The sequence below is a fragment of the Ursus maritimus genome, unplaced genomic scaffold (genome assembly GCF_017311325.1).
Source record: "Ursus maritimus isolate PB19 unplaced genomic scaffold, ASM1731132v1 scaffold_2, whole genome shotgun sequence".
In the NCBI taxonomy this organism is placed as follows: Eukaryota; Metazoa; Chordata; class Mammalia; order Carnivora; family Ursidae; genus Ursus; species Ursus maritimus.
The window spans coordinates 5,898,880-5,914,137 of record NW_024424452.1 but is presented as its reverse complement, the minus strand read 5'-3'; the positions used below and the strand labels follow the sequence as shown (position 1 = coordinate 5,914,137).

The 15,258-nt window shown below is 53.4% G+C and overlaps 1 long non-coding RNA gene across 1 annotated transcript; it reads left to right on the top strand.

Annotated features, from left to right (window-relative positions):
- The first annotated feature begins 321 nt into the window (after nucleotides 1–321).
- LOC121103663 lies at nucleotides 322–1,503 on the top strand. Its single transcript, XR_005835859.1, has 2 exons — nucleotides 322–651; nucleotides 894–1,503. It is a non-coding gene; the product is annotated as an uncharacterized LOC121103663 (long non-coding RNA).
- Nucleotides 1,504–15,258: the final 13,755 nt, after the last annotated feature.

The window sequence follows — 15,258 nt, the reverse complement described above, 5'->3', positions numbered from 1 at the left end:
GATGGGGCATTGGAGGGATGAGGGGCTGGGGATAGGACAGGGACTGTCTTTGTTTAGCAAACCCCGGATGGGCCATTCTGATGGAAAGAGGAGCCTTGGTGAGGCCTGGACAGGGGTAGATGAGGGCTCTCTGGCCAGGACAGTTCCCAGTGGAGAACTGGCCACGGGTTTGCCTTGTTTTAGTTGAAAGACGTTGGAGGCTGTGACAGAGCCAGGAGAGAGCTGCCGATGGGAGGAGTCCCTGCAGCCCCGCGGATGTGAGCTCCGGAGGAAAGGGCCGGAAAGGGCCGGATGTGAGCTCCGGAGGAAAGGGCCGGAAAGGGCCGGCTGCCACAGGAGACCGCAGGGTGCGGGGCAGATGTAGGCTTCAGCTGAAGTCGGAACTGGCGCCAGGTGGGGCTGGAGCCGCGTCAGCCTCAGCGGATCCCCGGATCCCCCGGGAGCGGCAGGAGGCTGGCGTCCCTCCCAGGCTCTGGACCGGGGCCAAGGCCAATTCTGTGCGCCTGTAACAGGACAAGGTGACCCCAGCTGGCCGGCGGGCGTGGGGGCGACGGGAGAGGCGGACAGACGGTCCAACAGCAGAAGAAAGCCTATGCTGGGATTTCGGCTGCGCCGCCCGGGCCCGCCTGCGAGCTCACACGCTGCCTGCAGGTACGTGCACCTGCGTAGGTGTACCCCTCGTGGGCGCGGCCACAGACGTGCGTGGACAAGCTCGCGGGCTTACCTCTCTCCCTCCCCCAGGCTGTACCACTGACATTTTCTGTTCCTAGAGGTGTGTTGTCCTAGAAATCCCTTTCCATTCAAGGATTTCTTGGATGCTGCAGCCAATTTTCATTCCTGCCATGGAGTTCCTCCGCAGACTGCCAGGAACATCTCTTTTTCATTTATTTCAGGCGCTGGAGAGGCAGTGAGAGGAAGAGCCCTGCAGACGGCTCTGTGGTATTTTCATCAACGCGACAGCCTCCCGGAGCGCGAGCACGTACACCCTGGAAGCCGGGGCCTGGCTCCAGAACTGGGTCTTTCTTCCCCTGGGCGGGAATGGTGACACCCGAGCCCCTCCCCCTCGGAGGCAGGGAAGGGGGGCGTGTCCCGAATGCAACTCCATCCCCAACCTGCTCCTCCCCACCTGCCCAGGTCCCAAATCTGATGTCCCATGAGGCCAGGGGCCAGGTCCCCTCAGACCTCAGAATGTGGCCTTATTTGGAATCGGGTCTGTGCAGACATAGTTAAGGACCTCAAGATAAAATCACCCTGGATTTAGGGACGGTTTAAATCCAGTGAGTGGGGGGTCCTTACAAGAGGAGGAGGTGACACAGAGACACACAGGGAAGAAGGCCATGTGACAGTGGAGGAGAGATTGGAATGATGGACGCCAAGGATCGCTGGCAGCCATGGGAAGCTGGGAGAGGCATCCAGTGGTTTCTCCCTCAGAGCCCCAGAGGGAACCAATCCTGTTGATCACTTGGTCTTGGACTCTGGTCTCATAAACTGCGAGAAAAGACATTTCTGTTGTTCCAGCCCCCCACTTTGTGGTGACGGGTCATGACAGCCCCAGGGCAGGGATACAGCCTGAATGCGCAGGGGGCGAAGAGAGGCTGGAGTGCCATGAGGTCCTCGGTCTGAAGGACAGAGGGAGAGGATTGCAGGGAAATGTGCTCAGCTGAGGTGCAGCCTCAGGGGGCTCGAGGCTCTTGGGAATCCCTGGCTGTGGGAGTCCTGGGTGCCCCAGGAACGGGTCTGCTGCGGGACCAGCCCATGGGAAGGGTGGCCTCGGGACAGATGCTTCTGTGGCACGTTTCCATGGCCACCACTGTGGTTGAGGGAATGAATGGACAATGAAGGCAAGTTGCTGTTGGCCCGAGAAAGATCCTGTAGGAGCAGCAGAAGCCAGAGATGCCGTTGTGGCAGAAGCCTCTAGAAGGGAGGGCCTGTATTTGTTCACTCACAGCTGGCTGGTTGCAGAGGAGCTGAGCTCCTGTCCTGAGCTTCTGTTGACTTCAAACGACAGCAAGTTAATCTCTCCTGGTCCAAGAGACCAGTAAGGGGACAGGTCACAAGTCCTCACTTTTGATCCCAGTGGCAGAGTTCAGGGGTCTCTAAGACCCTCTCATTTGTGACACCGGTTGCAAATTTGGGGGGCCCCCGAGACCACGCTCAGTTTCCGTCATTCACTGGAAGGACTCACAGAACTCACCGAGAGCTGTGGTGCTCATGGTGGCGGTGAATTACAGCAAAGGATAAAGATGAAGATCAGCCGAGGGAAGAGGCTCATGGGGAGGGTCCAGGAGGGCTCCGAATGCAGAGCTCCCGGTTGTCCCCTTCCAGTGGAGTCAAGGACAGTGCTCGCATTGTCCAGCAACAACATGTGACAGCATGCATGGAGCACTGCCCACCTGGGGGGGCTCACTTGAGTCTTGGTGTCTGAATCTTCATTGGGGTTCAGTCATATAAACATGGTTGACTTGCAATGTGGCTGACTTTAGCGTCCAGCCCCTCCGGAAGTCAAGTGCACCCTGCAGGACCCAAAGCCCCCACCCTAAACCACATTGTTCACAGTCTGGCATGGCCCAAAGCCCCCAGGTAAACAAAACCCGTCTTATCAGGCAGGACATTTCGAGGGCTAAGAGATCACCTCCCAGGAGCTGAGGACAAAGACCAGACCTCTTTCTGGATCGGGTTGATTCTTTACTAGACGCCTGCCAAGGGTTCTCAGGTAAGATGTTAAACGTCCTGCTGGCTCAGTTTTCACAGCTGTAAAATGGGTATGCGGGTACCTTCCTTGCAGCATTGTCAGGAGGATGATGCGAGGTGGCATGTCTGAAAGACCCCAGCCCGGTGTCCCCTGTAACCAGCTGGTTCTCAGGAAGAGGGCAGTGCTGGCTCAGCCCGATGCCTGACTCACAGGTGATTCATCCCCAGCCTCAGGACAACAAGATCTAAGGGTCCCCAGCCAGTGTGTGGGGGCTCTTCAAGGTGAGCTGACAGCTCTGGCTGCAGAGTAAGAGCTGAGCTCATTATGTGTGGCCTTTTTGATGAATTATAAAGAGCCCAAGCCTCACGCTGAGAACGGAGAGGAAGAGATGTAAGACCACCGGCACACGCATACGTTTCATTTCTGAAGCGAGAGGAATTCTGGTTCTTTACCAGGAGAGTTGCACCTTTGTGCGGGGCGTCCACGCAGCCTCCGGGCTGAGAGGCGCTGAGCCTGGAGACACGAGGCCCATCACAGAGGGGACGGCAGAGCCAGGTGTCAACTTTTAGGGGACTCTGCTCTGTCAGAAGCTCAGGGCTGTGTTATCTGTTGGCAATGAGGAGTTGCACCAATCACCTCCTTGAAGGTGTTTTTTCTCTCTCCCTCGAGGCGAGCACGAGCCTTTGCAGGAGCAGGAGACCCTGGCTATCTGGTGAGGGCTTCCCTGGGCAGCCCCCCTGAAGATGAACGCTCAGAAGGCAGATGGCTGGTGGGGTCCTTGGACCTCCTACTCCCCTGCCCTTCCCTCCCCTTCCTGTCTCCTGAAATGGGCTCCCAGTGGGCTTGGGGGGAACCCCTAGTCTCCTCCCAGCTTTGGTTTACCTCCATCCTGCTCCTCACAACCTTCCCCTTCCTCTGATGGCAACTCCACCCTTCCTGTGTCTCTGGCCAACAGCTGAGCTGGCTCTGGCTCTCTCTCTCTTTTCTTCAACTATCTCATTTATTTGTTGACGAATCCCATTGGCAACCTTCACAATTTATCCAGAATCTACCCATTTCTTTCCACTTTTACATCTCCTAGCCTGGTCCGAGGCATCACCATCTCTTGCCTGGATGATTGCTGTACCTTCTGTCCCATCCCCTCATGGTCTGGTCTCCGCCTCTTAAAAGCTAGGTGGATTATGCCTCACCCCTGCCCTGATGCACCCCCCCCAATCTCCCAGTCTCCCTCAGGGTCCCTGACCTACTCTCTCTGGACTCTCCATGCTGCAGCAAGGTGACGTGGGCCGCAGGGGGTCAAGGGGATGGGAAGAAATGCCTGGCTTCTCTCATGTGGGAGACACCCACCCTGTAATCAGGCACCAGAGTAAGATCTGGGCTCAAGAGGTGAGCTGGCTCCATCTGGGGTCTTCCGCTCTCTCTCTACAACCTCTACGAATGCAGGAAACACCCCACGAATAAGCAGAGATCACCCCTTGGGAAATAGGCTGGCTGCCATTTTGTTTCATGATGGCAGCCAGAATTCCAAAGAAAACTCTAAATATGCATGTACACGCACACACACGCACATACACAGCACTTGGCTCCAAGTTCTTTATGTGATTTGATTCATTTAATCCACACAACAGCCCATGAGACAGGTTAGTACTATTATCTCCAGATGTGTCGGCTTTCATTATATTCTCTTTAGTAACATTGCAAGTGTTGTCAACAACAACTAATTATTCAGAAATTCTTCCTGGGGCAGACAGACAAATGGGAAGCCCTACACAGCTGGGCTAGAGCACAACCCTCCCTTCGTGTGGTCAACTGGGGCTCAATAGCCACTTGGCTTTGGAATAAACTGGAAGAGTTCATATCCTACCCCCGCTCACTCCAGTTGAGCGTGGGGTGGGAAAACTGGCAACTCTGCCACCCCCCACACTTGCTCATCACGGGGCCACTATTGCCACTGTAATGCTAGCAGCTGGTGTCAGTTCCGGGCCTGCTATGTGCCAGGCCCTCTGCTAAATGCTTTGTGAGATCTGTCTGCTTCAATCCTGCCAACAATTCAGCATTGTGGGGCGGGTGAGCTCCATTGTACAGATGAGGAGATCAAGGCTCCGAGAGGCTAAGTCACTCGCTCCTGGCCACTTGGTGGCAAAGCTGCAGAGCTGCCCTGATTCTGGGGGATTCACTCTGATCTCCCTCCCTACTTGTCTCCATGAGGGATTTGCATCCAAGGCAGAGGGGACTTGCAGCCTCACAGGTAAATCAGGGAAGGCCCTCCCTCCCCCAGCGCTGGGGGCTCTTCTCCCTGACTCTGCACCGCTGAGCGGCTCTCTGTCCATCCAGCCACTTTCCTTCCACGTTTTTCGAAACCTGCTAAGCCCTAGGCCCCCCAGGGCTTCCTGTCACAGCTTTCCAGCAGGATGGCCACCCCTTATCCAGACTCTCCAGGCTCTACTCTGGGACCAGTTTCCAAAAATACACATTGGCTCCAGCACGTGGCTGAAGGGCAGGGCAGCTGGGAGTTGGTGGGGGCCGGTGCTCCCCAGAGTCATCTGGTAGCTCTCGGAGATGGAAAATTTTACTCAAACTTCCGGAGGTGAGGCAAGGACCCGCTCCAGACGCTGAAGCCCACGCGCGGGGATGGGTGTCTGAGATATCTGGTCTCCTAGGTCTCACCTGTCACCTCTGTCAGCCCCAGCAATGGTGAGGCAGCTCTTTCCCATTGTGAAGGCAGATGTGCGTGTGGGGCCATAAAACCTAATGCATTTGCCACCGGGAAGACATTTTAATAAAAGCCACTATCCACTCTTTTCAAGACAGGTTTGTCTGATGAATAGCTCGGATGAGCCTAATAAAGTTATAGGTGAATGGAAATTAGGCCTTTAATGGGTCCAGTAGCAGCTGAGGATCGTTCACACTGCCTTTTTATGAGACCAGGATAAAATTCCCCCTCCTCCTTCATTCCTTCAATTCTACCCTGGAGCAAAGGTTCTCATAGCTGAGACCTAGAATGTTCCATTAACCTGCTCCAATCCTCTGATCTTCCATCTCCTTTTGGCCACGTGAGCCGAGGCGGCATGGATACTCTCAGTCCGCCTTTGATTTGCCCATCCTGGGCTGAGCAGCGGTCTGGCTCTGCACTCACAGCATCCTCTGCTGACGCCCGAGCAAGACGCGAGGGGCATGGGGGCCCACTGAGTGCGGAGAAAAAGCAAGTCTGCATCTGTGAGAGCCGATTCTGTTTCACAGACTTGTTCTGAGTCTCACCATGGCCGCGGCTGGGCCACATGCTCCCTGATGGGTACCTGGAGAAACTGTCCCAGAGAGGAAGGTGCAGGCCTGACGCAGCGAGGTGAGGACATGGCTATGGACTTGAGAGGCACCACTGCTGGTGTCGGCTCTGGGCAGGTCCAGGAAGAAGCCCCCTCTTCCACATGCGTGAATATGGAGGACGCTGTCTGTCTTCAGACCCCTCTCCATGGCAGCCTGGATGCCAGCTGGGTGTTCCGAATTACAGTCTGGGCACCTGATGCTGGAAGCTTTCTTCTCCACGTCTCTTACTTCCACGGAAAGCAGACCCAGCTTTCTGTGCACGGTGCACGGAGCTTGCAAGTGTCCTGGCCCGTGCAGTCTCACGCACCACGACGGAGCTCGCTTTGGGGGCTGCTCATCCGCGTGGAGCCTCCAGCAGCACGTGGAGCCACTGTGCTTGGACACCCTGCCCCCCAATCCCAGACGGCCCCCGGAGGAGGGTGTGTGTCTGTGAGCGTGCGGAGGCAGTGCCCACGCCCCTGGAGCCGGGAAGCTGCCCAGCCAGCATCAGGACATCAACCTGTCGGCTCTCCCACCGGACCTCAAGGCTGCTCGCCTTGCAGGCTTCCTTGGATCACTGGATTCTCTGCTGCTAAATGGAGTGCTTGACACAGAGTCTTAGTCCATTTGGGCTTCTAGAACAAACTACCATAGACTGGGGGTGGGGGGCTTATAAACAACGGAAATGTGTTGCTCACAATTCTGGGCTTGAAAATCCAAGAGCAAGGCATTAGCAGATTTGATGGGTGGTGAGAACCCGGGTCCTGGTTCATGGACAGCATCTCCTCCCTGTGTCTTCGCAGGGGTGAGGGAACCTGCTGGGACCTCTTTTATAAGAATGCTAATCCCATTCACAGGGCCCCACCTTCACAACCTAATCACCTCCCAAAGTTCCCCCTCATCCCCCAAATACCATCACATTGGGCATTAGGATTTCAACATATGAATTTGGAGGAGTGGACGCATTCAGTCTATAGTACCCATACGGCACATTTTGTACAAATTAGGATGAAGGAAAGTGGAGATTTTTCTTAAAATGACCAAAAGGGAGTTACACACAACTTTGCTGAGTACAACAGTCAAAGGGCTTCACTTCTCCAAAGGAGCCACTTTCTTAGACGATGACATCAATATGGGCAGGTCAGAACGGATCAAAGCTGTGAGTGGGGATGTCCCAGAGTCTCATGTGTATTTTCCAAGTTCACCTGATGGTCATCATCATGACAAGTACACCTCAATATTCACCTGTTTGGCCAGGAATGGCACGCCAGGGACCCAGGGTGTGAGTGAGACACGGAGTCCAAGCCGAGAGTGGGGGCGAGGGGAGGTGATGTGGACGCAGGTGCTCAGTGCCCAGGATGGGAAGGACAGCCAGGAAGAGCCCCTGGGGGTGGTGAGGAGGAGAGAGACTGAACCCCCAGGAAGGGTCTGAGTGTGAGTGGGCGGTAACTCAGCAGAGGCTGTGCAGAGGAAGGGAAGTTGAATGTTCCCCACCTGTTGAGAACTTCTGATTATTTATTTATTTAAAAGATTTCATTTATTTTTAGCGAGAGAGAGAGAGAGAGAAAGAGAGAGAGAGTGGGAGGGAGGGGCAAAGGGAGAGGGAGAGAGAGAATCTCAAGCAGACTCCACGCTGAGTGTGGAACCTGACTTGGGGCTCGATCTCACGACCCTGAGATCATGACTTGAGCTGAAATCAAAAGTTGGATGCTCAACCGACTGAGCCACCCAGGCGCCCCGAGAGACCTTTTGATCATTTAAACTTGACCTTGGAACCATCCATGAAGAGGTGGTCTGCCAAGTGAGTGAACAACATAGACAAGATTGCAGGGAGAAGGTTCATAAGCTGCTTTAGAAAGAGTGTTTCAAGCCCTGGGGGGACTTTGAAGCTAATGGATGAAGTCAGCTGGGGAGCAGACAGGTGACGAGCGGCGGTATGGCGCCCCAGGGATGGGACCTGGACGCTGACAAAAACCCCAGTGCTGTTGCGGCCAAGAGACTCCACTTTCACTGGCCCAGGGTGGGGCCTGGGCATCGGGATTTTAAATATCTCTCCAGGTGATTTCACTGGCTGGTCTGGAAGTCAGGACATTTGGGGTCTGCTTCCAGCTCTGCCCCTGCCTCGCTGTGTGACGCCCAGGCCAGCTGGTGTCCTTGCTGGCTTTCCCTAGATTTCCCCACTTGGAGACAGAACTACGTACACAATGACCTGTTCTAGGTCATCGGGGCACTGATGGTTAGTCACCCCTGGCTAGTAGAAGTGCGCATTCCAAGACTCTGAGGAGGGAAAGCCAACAAGGAGGCAAGAGTTTCTCTCCTTCCTTCACCCGAGATGGGAGACGGCCCTCCCTGACAGCCCTGGGGGAGCCCTTGCTGCTCTCCGCTCCCGTAGCCTGAGGCTAGCTTCCCGGCCACGTCATAGCTCAGAACCACCTCCACCAAAGCCTGAGACGTCCTCAGCGTTCCAGTCTTCAAGAGCCTTCCCCGCGCGTGGGCAAGGGGGAGATGGGGCTTCCGGGCTTTGGCCTACTTTCCCAGCTAGCTCTGGCTCTGCTGCTGCCCAGGGGCCTGGGGAGCTTGTGATCTGGTGCAGCAAGAGCCTTTGGTCTGTGCCCCAGTTTCTCCGGCTTGTGGGTTTTGGCTGCCCTCCTGTGGCCTGGAGAACTGAAGCCAATGACCCTCTCTGGGGGGCAGGTTCGGTTGCCATGGAGACGTTTCTACCTCTCAGCCAGCTGAGCCCTAGTTCTTTTTTTTTTTTTTTTTTTTTTTTTTTCCAGGAGCTTTTCCTTCTTTTTTTTTTTTTTTATTAATAATGATTTTTTATTATATTATGTTAGTCACCATACAGTACATCCCATCCGTACTAGAAGTCCTTGCAACAGCAATCAGACGACAAAAAGGGATCAAAGGTATTCAAATTGGCAAAGAAGAAGTCAAAATGTCTCTCTTTGCAGATGACATGATACTCTATATGGAAAACCCAAAAGAAGCCACTCCCAAACTATTAGAAGTTATAGAGCAATTCAGTAACGTGGCAGGATACAAAATAAATGCTCAGAAATCAGTTGCATTTCTATACACGAATAACGAGACCGAAGAAAGAGAAATTAGGGAATCCATCCCATTTACAATAGCACCAAAAACCATACGTTACCTTGGAATTAACTTAACCAGAGACGTAAAGGACCTATATTCTAGAAACTATAAATCACTCTTGAAAGACATTGAGGAAGACATAAAAAGATGGAAAGATATTCCATGCTCATGAATCGGAAGAATTAACATAGTTAAAATGTCCATGCTACCCAGAGCAATCTACACTTTCAATGCTATCCCGATCAAAATACCAAGGACATTTTTCAAAGAACTGGAACAAACAGTCCTTAAATTTGTATGGAAACAGAAAAGGCCCCGAATCTCCAAGGAACTGTTGAAAAGGAAAAACAAAGCTGGGGGCATCACAATGCCGGATTTCGAGCTGTACTACAAAGCTGTGATCACAAAGACAGCATGGTACTGGCACAAAAACAGACACATAGACCAATGGAACAGAATAGAGAGCCCAGAAATGGACCCTCGGCTCTTTGGGCAACTAATATTTGATAAAGCAGGAAAAAACATCCGGTGGGAAAAAGACAGTCTCTTCAATAAATGGTGCTGGGAAAATTGGACAGCTACATGCAAGAGAATGAAACTTGACCACTATCTCACACCATACACAAAAATAAACTCCAAATGGATGAAAGACCTCGATGTGAGACAGGAATCCATCAAAATTCTAGAGGAGAACATAGGCAGCAACCTCTACGACATCGGCCAAAGCAACCTTTTTCATGACACATCCCCAAAGGCAAGAGAAACAAAAGATAAAATGAATTTATGGGACTTCATCAAGATTAAAAGTTTCTGCACATCCAAGGAAACAGTCAGAAAAACTAAGAGGCAGCCCACGGAATGGGAGAATATATTTGCAAATGACACTACAGATAAAGGACTGGTATCCAAGATCTACAAAGAACTTCTCAAACTCAATACACGAGAAACAAATAAACAAATCAAAAAATGGGCAGAAGATATGAACAGACACTTTTCCAATGAAGACATACAAATGGCTAACAGACACATGAAAAAATGTTCAAAATCATTAGCCATCAATGAGCCCTAGTTCTGCCCCTCCCGCTCCCGCATCTGCTCGCAGAGTTCCCCGCACAGAGGTGGTCCCTGCCGGGGAAACGGGGTGGGCCACGCAGCACAGAAGGGCATCCGGCTTTGCACCAATGGCAACCGTCGTGGTGAGTGAGATATGCTGAGGGCTCACCCCTGCCAGGCCCAATTTCTGGTTCACCACCTTCTCCCAGGGCAGTTCCTTGCCTTTATTTACCCACCTCCCTGACCCCCACAGTGGAGGTACATGCAGATGGCATGCTGTGGCATGCACTGCAAGAACCACAACCACCATAATCAGTCCTTAGGGCGCCCAGCGCACCCCCACACCTGGCCTCCCACGTATTTACAGCACCTTCCTTCTCTCAAGAGCACTGGGAGGTCCACACTGTGTTGCCCGATGTTCATTCAACATGTGACCGCAGTTGCGGACCTACAGGCAGGACTGGACGCTTGACCCCGGCTGCCTGCCTCTCTGTCCCGGCTAGCATCACGTGCTGCAGCCTTCTATATGCGTCACTGTCCCTGTGGCCTGGCCTGTGGGCGGGGGACCACGTCTCATTCATGTTTCTCATATCCCGGGCAAACGGTTGGCCTCGGTAAGGGATGCAGGCTGGACCTGAGTCGCGGCCTTCCCACAACATCTCTGTCGCCTCCAGGGCAAGTCCCAGGTCCTTGGAAGCCTCATCAGCCTGCCTGGAAAACCTCCGTTTCATAACCGGTGTGACCCCCGGGGGAGCCAGCTCCCCCCTTCCCCCCCAGGCCTCAGTAGTCTCTGCGTGGAAAACTGGAAGTCGGCTTTTTTTTTTTTAAACTTCTGCTGACAGCTTGAGAATCTTGTGATTTATACGATTAATATGAGAAGCAACATCATTATTCTGTTAATATATTATTCATTTCACTAGTGATCTATTCTCTCCACACCCAGCTCCGAGAGTCAATTTTCCCTCCCTATTTTAATAGAGCTGCATTTTAAGTGGTGAGAACAGTACATTAAACATGTATAAGATGTAATCTCATTTAGAATGTGCTCTTCCAGTGGATCCACCTCATAAGCATAAAGACAACAATGCTGCCTGGTCTTATCGGGGGGCCCACTCGGGTGGGCAGCTGAGAACAAAGTCGAGCTCTAATTAAGGAATATGTTCAAACTTCTGGTTTGGGCCTCCAGCTCTTCGACAAGGGGAATCGGCTCTATCCCGAGCCACCTAGATTGTGCCCACTCCGAGCGTCTCCTTCCCCGACACTGCCTCTGACAATGTGACATTGGGGGGAAGAGGGAAGGAGGGGTTCCTCTCTAAGAGAGTGAGACCCTCATCTTTGATTTAATTAAAAAGCACTTGGGATGGCTGCAGCCTTCCTGATGAGCTCCATCCTTGTCCTCATAAACCATAGATGAAACCATAAAGCTAGCTGTGGGGGCCGCATGGGCGCCCCCTACAGGCCACCTGAACCAGCCCGTGTTGGTGGAGCTGTGTTCTCCCTGCAGGGTCAAAGGGGAGATGGAAGGGAGCCTTGGAGTGTTCCAGAAGCATTGGGTCATTGTCGTTACTGCCAGGATGGGGGGATACAGGGGAGCCCGAGCAATGGGTCTTGACCTTGAGGAGCTTCTGGTTGACCCAGATCGGTGACTGTCCCTAGTTTGGAGCTGGGAGGTGCCCTGGAGTCTGGCGATGGTGCTCTATGGGCACAAAATTGAGAGCTGTTATTTTTTTTATTTTTTAAAAAATTATTTATTATGTTAGTCACCATACAGTACATCATTAGTTTTTGATGTAGTGTTCCATGATTCATTGTTTGCGTACAAGACCCAGCGCTCCATGCAATACGTGCCCTCCTTAATACCCATCACTGGCCCAGGCCAATCCCACACCCCCCTCTCCTCTGAAGCCCTCAGTTTGTTTCCCAGAGTCCATAGTCTCTCATGGTTCATTCCCACTTCCGTTTACCCCCCCCTTCATTCTTCCCTTCCTTCTCCTACCCATCTCCCTGCTATTCCTTAAGTTCCACAAATGAGTGAAACCATATAATTGTTTTTCTCTGCTTAACTTATTTCACTTAGCATAATCTCCTCCAGTCCCATCCATGTTGCTGCAAATGTTGAGTAATCGTTCTTTCTGATGGCTGAGTAATATTCCATTATATATATGGACCACAACTTCTTTATCCATTCGTCTGTTGCTGGGCATCTCGGCTCCTACCACAGTTTGTCTATTGTGGACAATGCTGCTATGAACATTGGGGTGCATACGGGCCTTCTCTTCACTGCGTCTGTATCTTTGGGGTGAGAGCTGTTATTTTGAGGTCACCACTGAAGGCTTCCTGGGGGAGACGGTGTTTGGATGGCCCAGAAGGACAGATGGGATTTTGCCAGGTTGGGCTCACTGGGGAGGTCATTCAGCAGCCGCAATGACAGGAGTAACAGCATGAGAGCAGAATGGAGCCAGTTTACAGAGTGCTTCAAACTCTAAGTCAAAGAGCTTGGACTTGCTGCAGGCCATGGGGAGCCACTGCAGGTTTCAGAGCTGAGGAGTGACCAGTCAGAGCTATCCAGGTTCCCATTCCAGAATCCCATGGCTAAGGGATGGGCACTGCTGTCCAGGTACATTCTGCAAATAGCTCCAGGCTAAGATGGGGGAGGTGGAGGCATTCCTGCTCTTTCTTCTCCACAGGTGAACTTCTATTTACCCTTTAGGACCTTGCTCAAGCCTTCCCTAACTCGATTCTCCGCCGCCCCTGAGCTTTGCCCAGCCCTCTGCACATAGTGACCCCAAATCAGCCTGGGCTCTCAGAGTGTGATCCACGAAGCAGCAGGCAACGGGAGACCTCAAATGAAGGTTGCAGAATGAGGCAGGATGGGAACCCGTCTCGGTCCAGCCTCCTCCAGAAACAGACCCGGAGACGAGGAGTCGAATGCAAGGGAGTTATTTGGGAGGTGTCCCAGGGACATTTGTGAGGCAGCCAATGAAAGGTGAAGTATCAAGCCAGTTCACACTACAAGAAACAAGCTGAAAACTTCTGGAAAATCGTGGGAGACAGTGTGGAGCACACACTTCGGGGTTACCCACCCTGATGGGGGCTGGCAGGAAACTGAAGCACCGATGCCCTCAGCAGTCATTGGTTGAGGACTGGCTCTGGAGACTTCCAGCCAGCTGCGTGTCCAAGAGAAAGTCCTCGGGCCATGAGCCACGGAGGCTGGCAGTTGGAAGCCTGGTGGCCCGAGGGGATCTGGGTGCAGTACTGGCTGCATCTTCTTCTGAACCTTGCAAGAAGTCCTGTTTGCAGGAAGGACAAGTGTGCGGCCACAAAGCTGGGACTTCAGTGTGACAGGAGTTGGGGGCACATGTCCAGTCTGGTCCTGCCCTGTCTGTGGCTCGGTCACCACAAAACTGTTCTCTGCGGAGAGGCTGGTCCAGCACGCCAGTTGGGACAATGCACCTCACCCCTCCCGGTGCCGGCGCCCACTGCCTCCTGTCAGGAGGCCGCCCTGGGAAAGGGTCCTGGGTGGCCAACAGGTGTGTGACGTCAGTGAACAATCCAGGAATGATTTGTCTTCCTCCCACGAGTCTGCTGAGACACAGCGTCTCCTCTGCGCCCTGACAGTTCCCGGTGTTTGCATCCCGCTCTGGGGACCAGGCTGCCTGCTTCCTGAAAGATGCTTCTCTGCTGCCCTTCCAGCAGGAGCAGCCTGGAGCGCAGCCTCCAGTGCCCTGTCTGTGAATTATCCCCTCCCATGTGTTGCTGCCACTGCAACAAGCACCTCGGGGCAGGGACTGCATGTAAGGAGATTCTGGCCTTGGAGTCCAGTCCGAGGCACCCCCCATAGAACGCCAAATGGGCAAATGAATGGTGGCCATCCCCCAATGTGCTTCACCACCAATGCACTGACCAGATCCCACATTCTCAATGGGGTGACAGCACCCCCAAGGGGCTAAAATTAGTTCTGGGAGGAGGGCACCAAGAAGTCTTAGCTATTATAATGGTTTGTGTCCAACCAAAGCTAAGTGCTACCTGCTAAAATCATATTCCCTAGTATTTAGTTTCATGGGGGATGGGACGATTATTTAAAAAACGTCTAAAGAAGGCTCCTCAGGAAGGTGATAATGGAAAAAAAAAAGGCGAGAAACGCTGGACTTGAGGGAGACTGTGTGATACCAGCTCACATCCATGCCCATTCATAGCTCTGCATGGATCACACTGGGGAGAGGAGTTGGGGCTGGGGCCTAGGTCCGCGGACGAGGTGTTACAGGAGGGAGGAGGGGGCTTTCGGATCCAGGTCCCCAGCACTGGAATGGGTGGGTCTCTCAGCCCAGGAGCCCCTGTGTTTGTAGAACTGAATGGCCACGGGGTACCCGATAGATTGTCCCACCCCCCACCCCGCATCTATTCATTCCTTGTCGAAGACCGCAGCCTTGTGCCACGAGGGTTGGCGGGTTCAACGTTGCTCCTCCTCCAGCCGGCTTTCCAGTGTCCCTTAGTTCTTGTTTCTGCTGCTAGAGAACCAGAGGTAATGACTGTCCCCAAGGAGCCAGCATATGATGCTTGACTTTCTTTCCCGGCAATTGAAACGTTTCATCTAACCTTTCGTTGCTTGCTCAGCGAACTGGCAGAAAGGGCTAGACTAGCACCTCCCTTCCGGCTGAGGGGCTGCATCCTCCTCAGCGGTCAGCCCTCTGCCTGGGCCCTTCCCCCGCAGAACTCAGGAGCCACGTGGCCGAGAGAGGGGGGTTGCCCCCCAGCCCTGCAGCCTCCCGGCATCAGATGTGTGAGAATGGACATCGGGGCTTCCCACGGACGGCTCAGCCACCTGGCCCGCACTCAGCAGCAGAGTGGCCGGGGCTCTTCTGAGATCTCCAAGCCCTCAGGTCAAAGCGAAGCTCTCCCTCTTGCGGGCTCCGTGGCCTGTAGTAAGCCATCTCATTCGCTGTCATCAGTAACAGTGTGAGAGAAGAGTCACCCGGGTGGGCAGGTAAGGGCAGTCCTCACCTGCAGCTCACCTGTGGTCTTGCGCATCTGCAGACAGCTAGGGCCTCCCTGGGATGAGGTCTGCTCGATTCTTTGCGAGGGCCAGACTCTGGACCATGGGGCGGAAGTGGTGT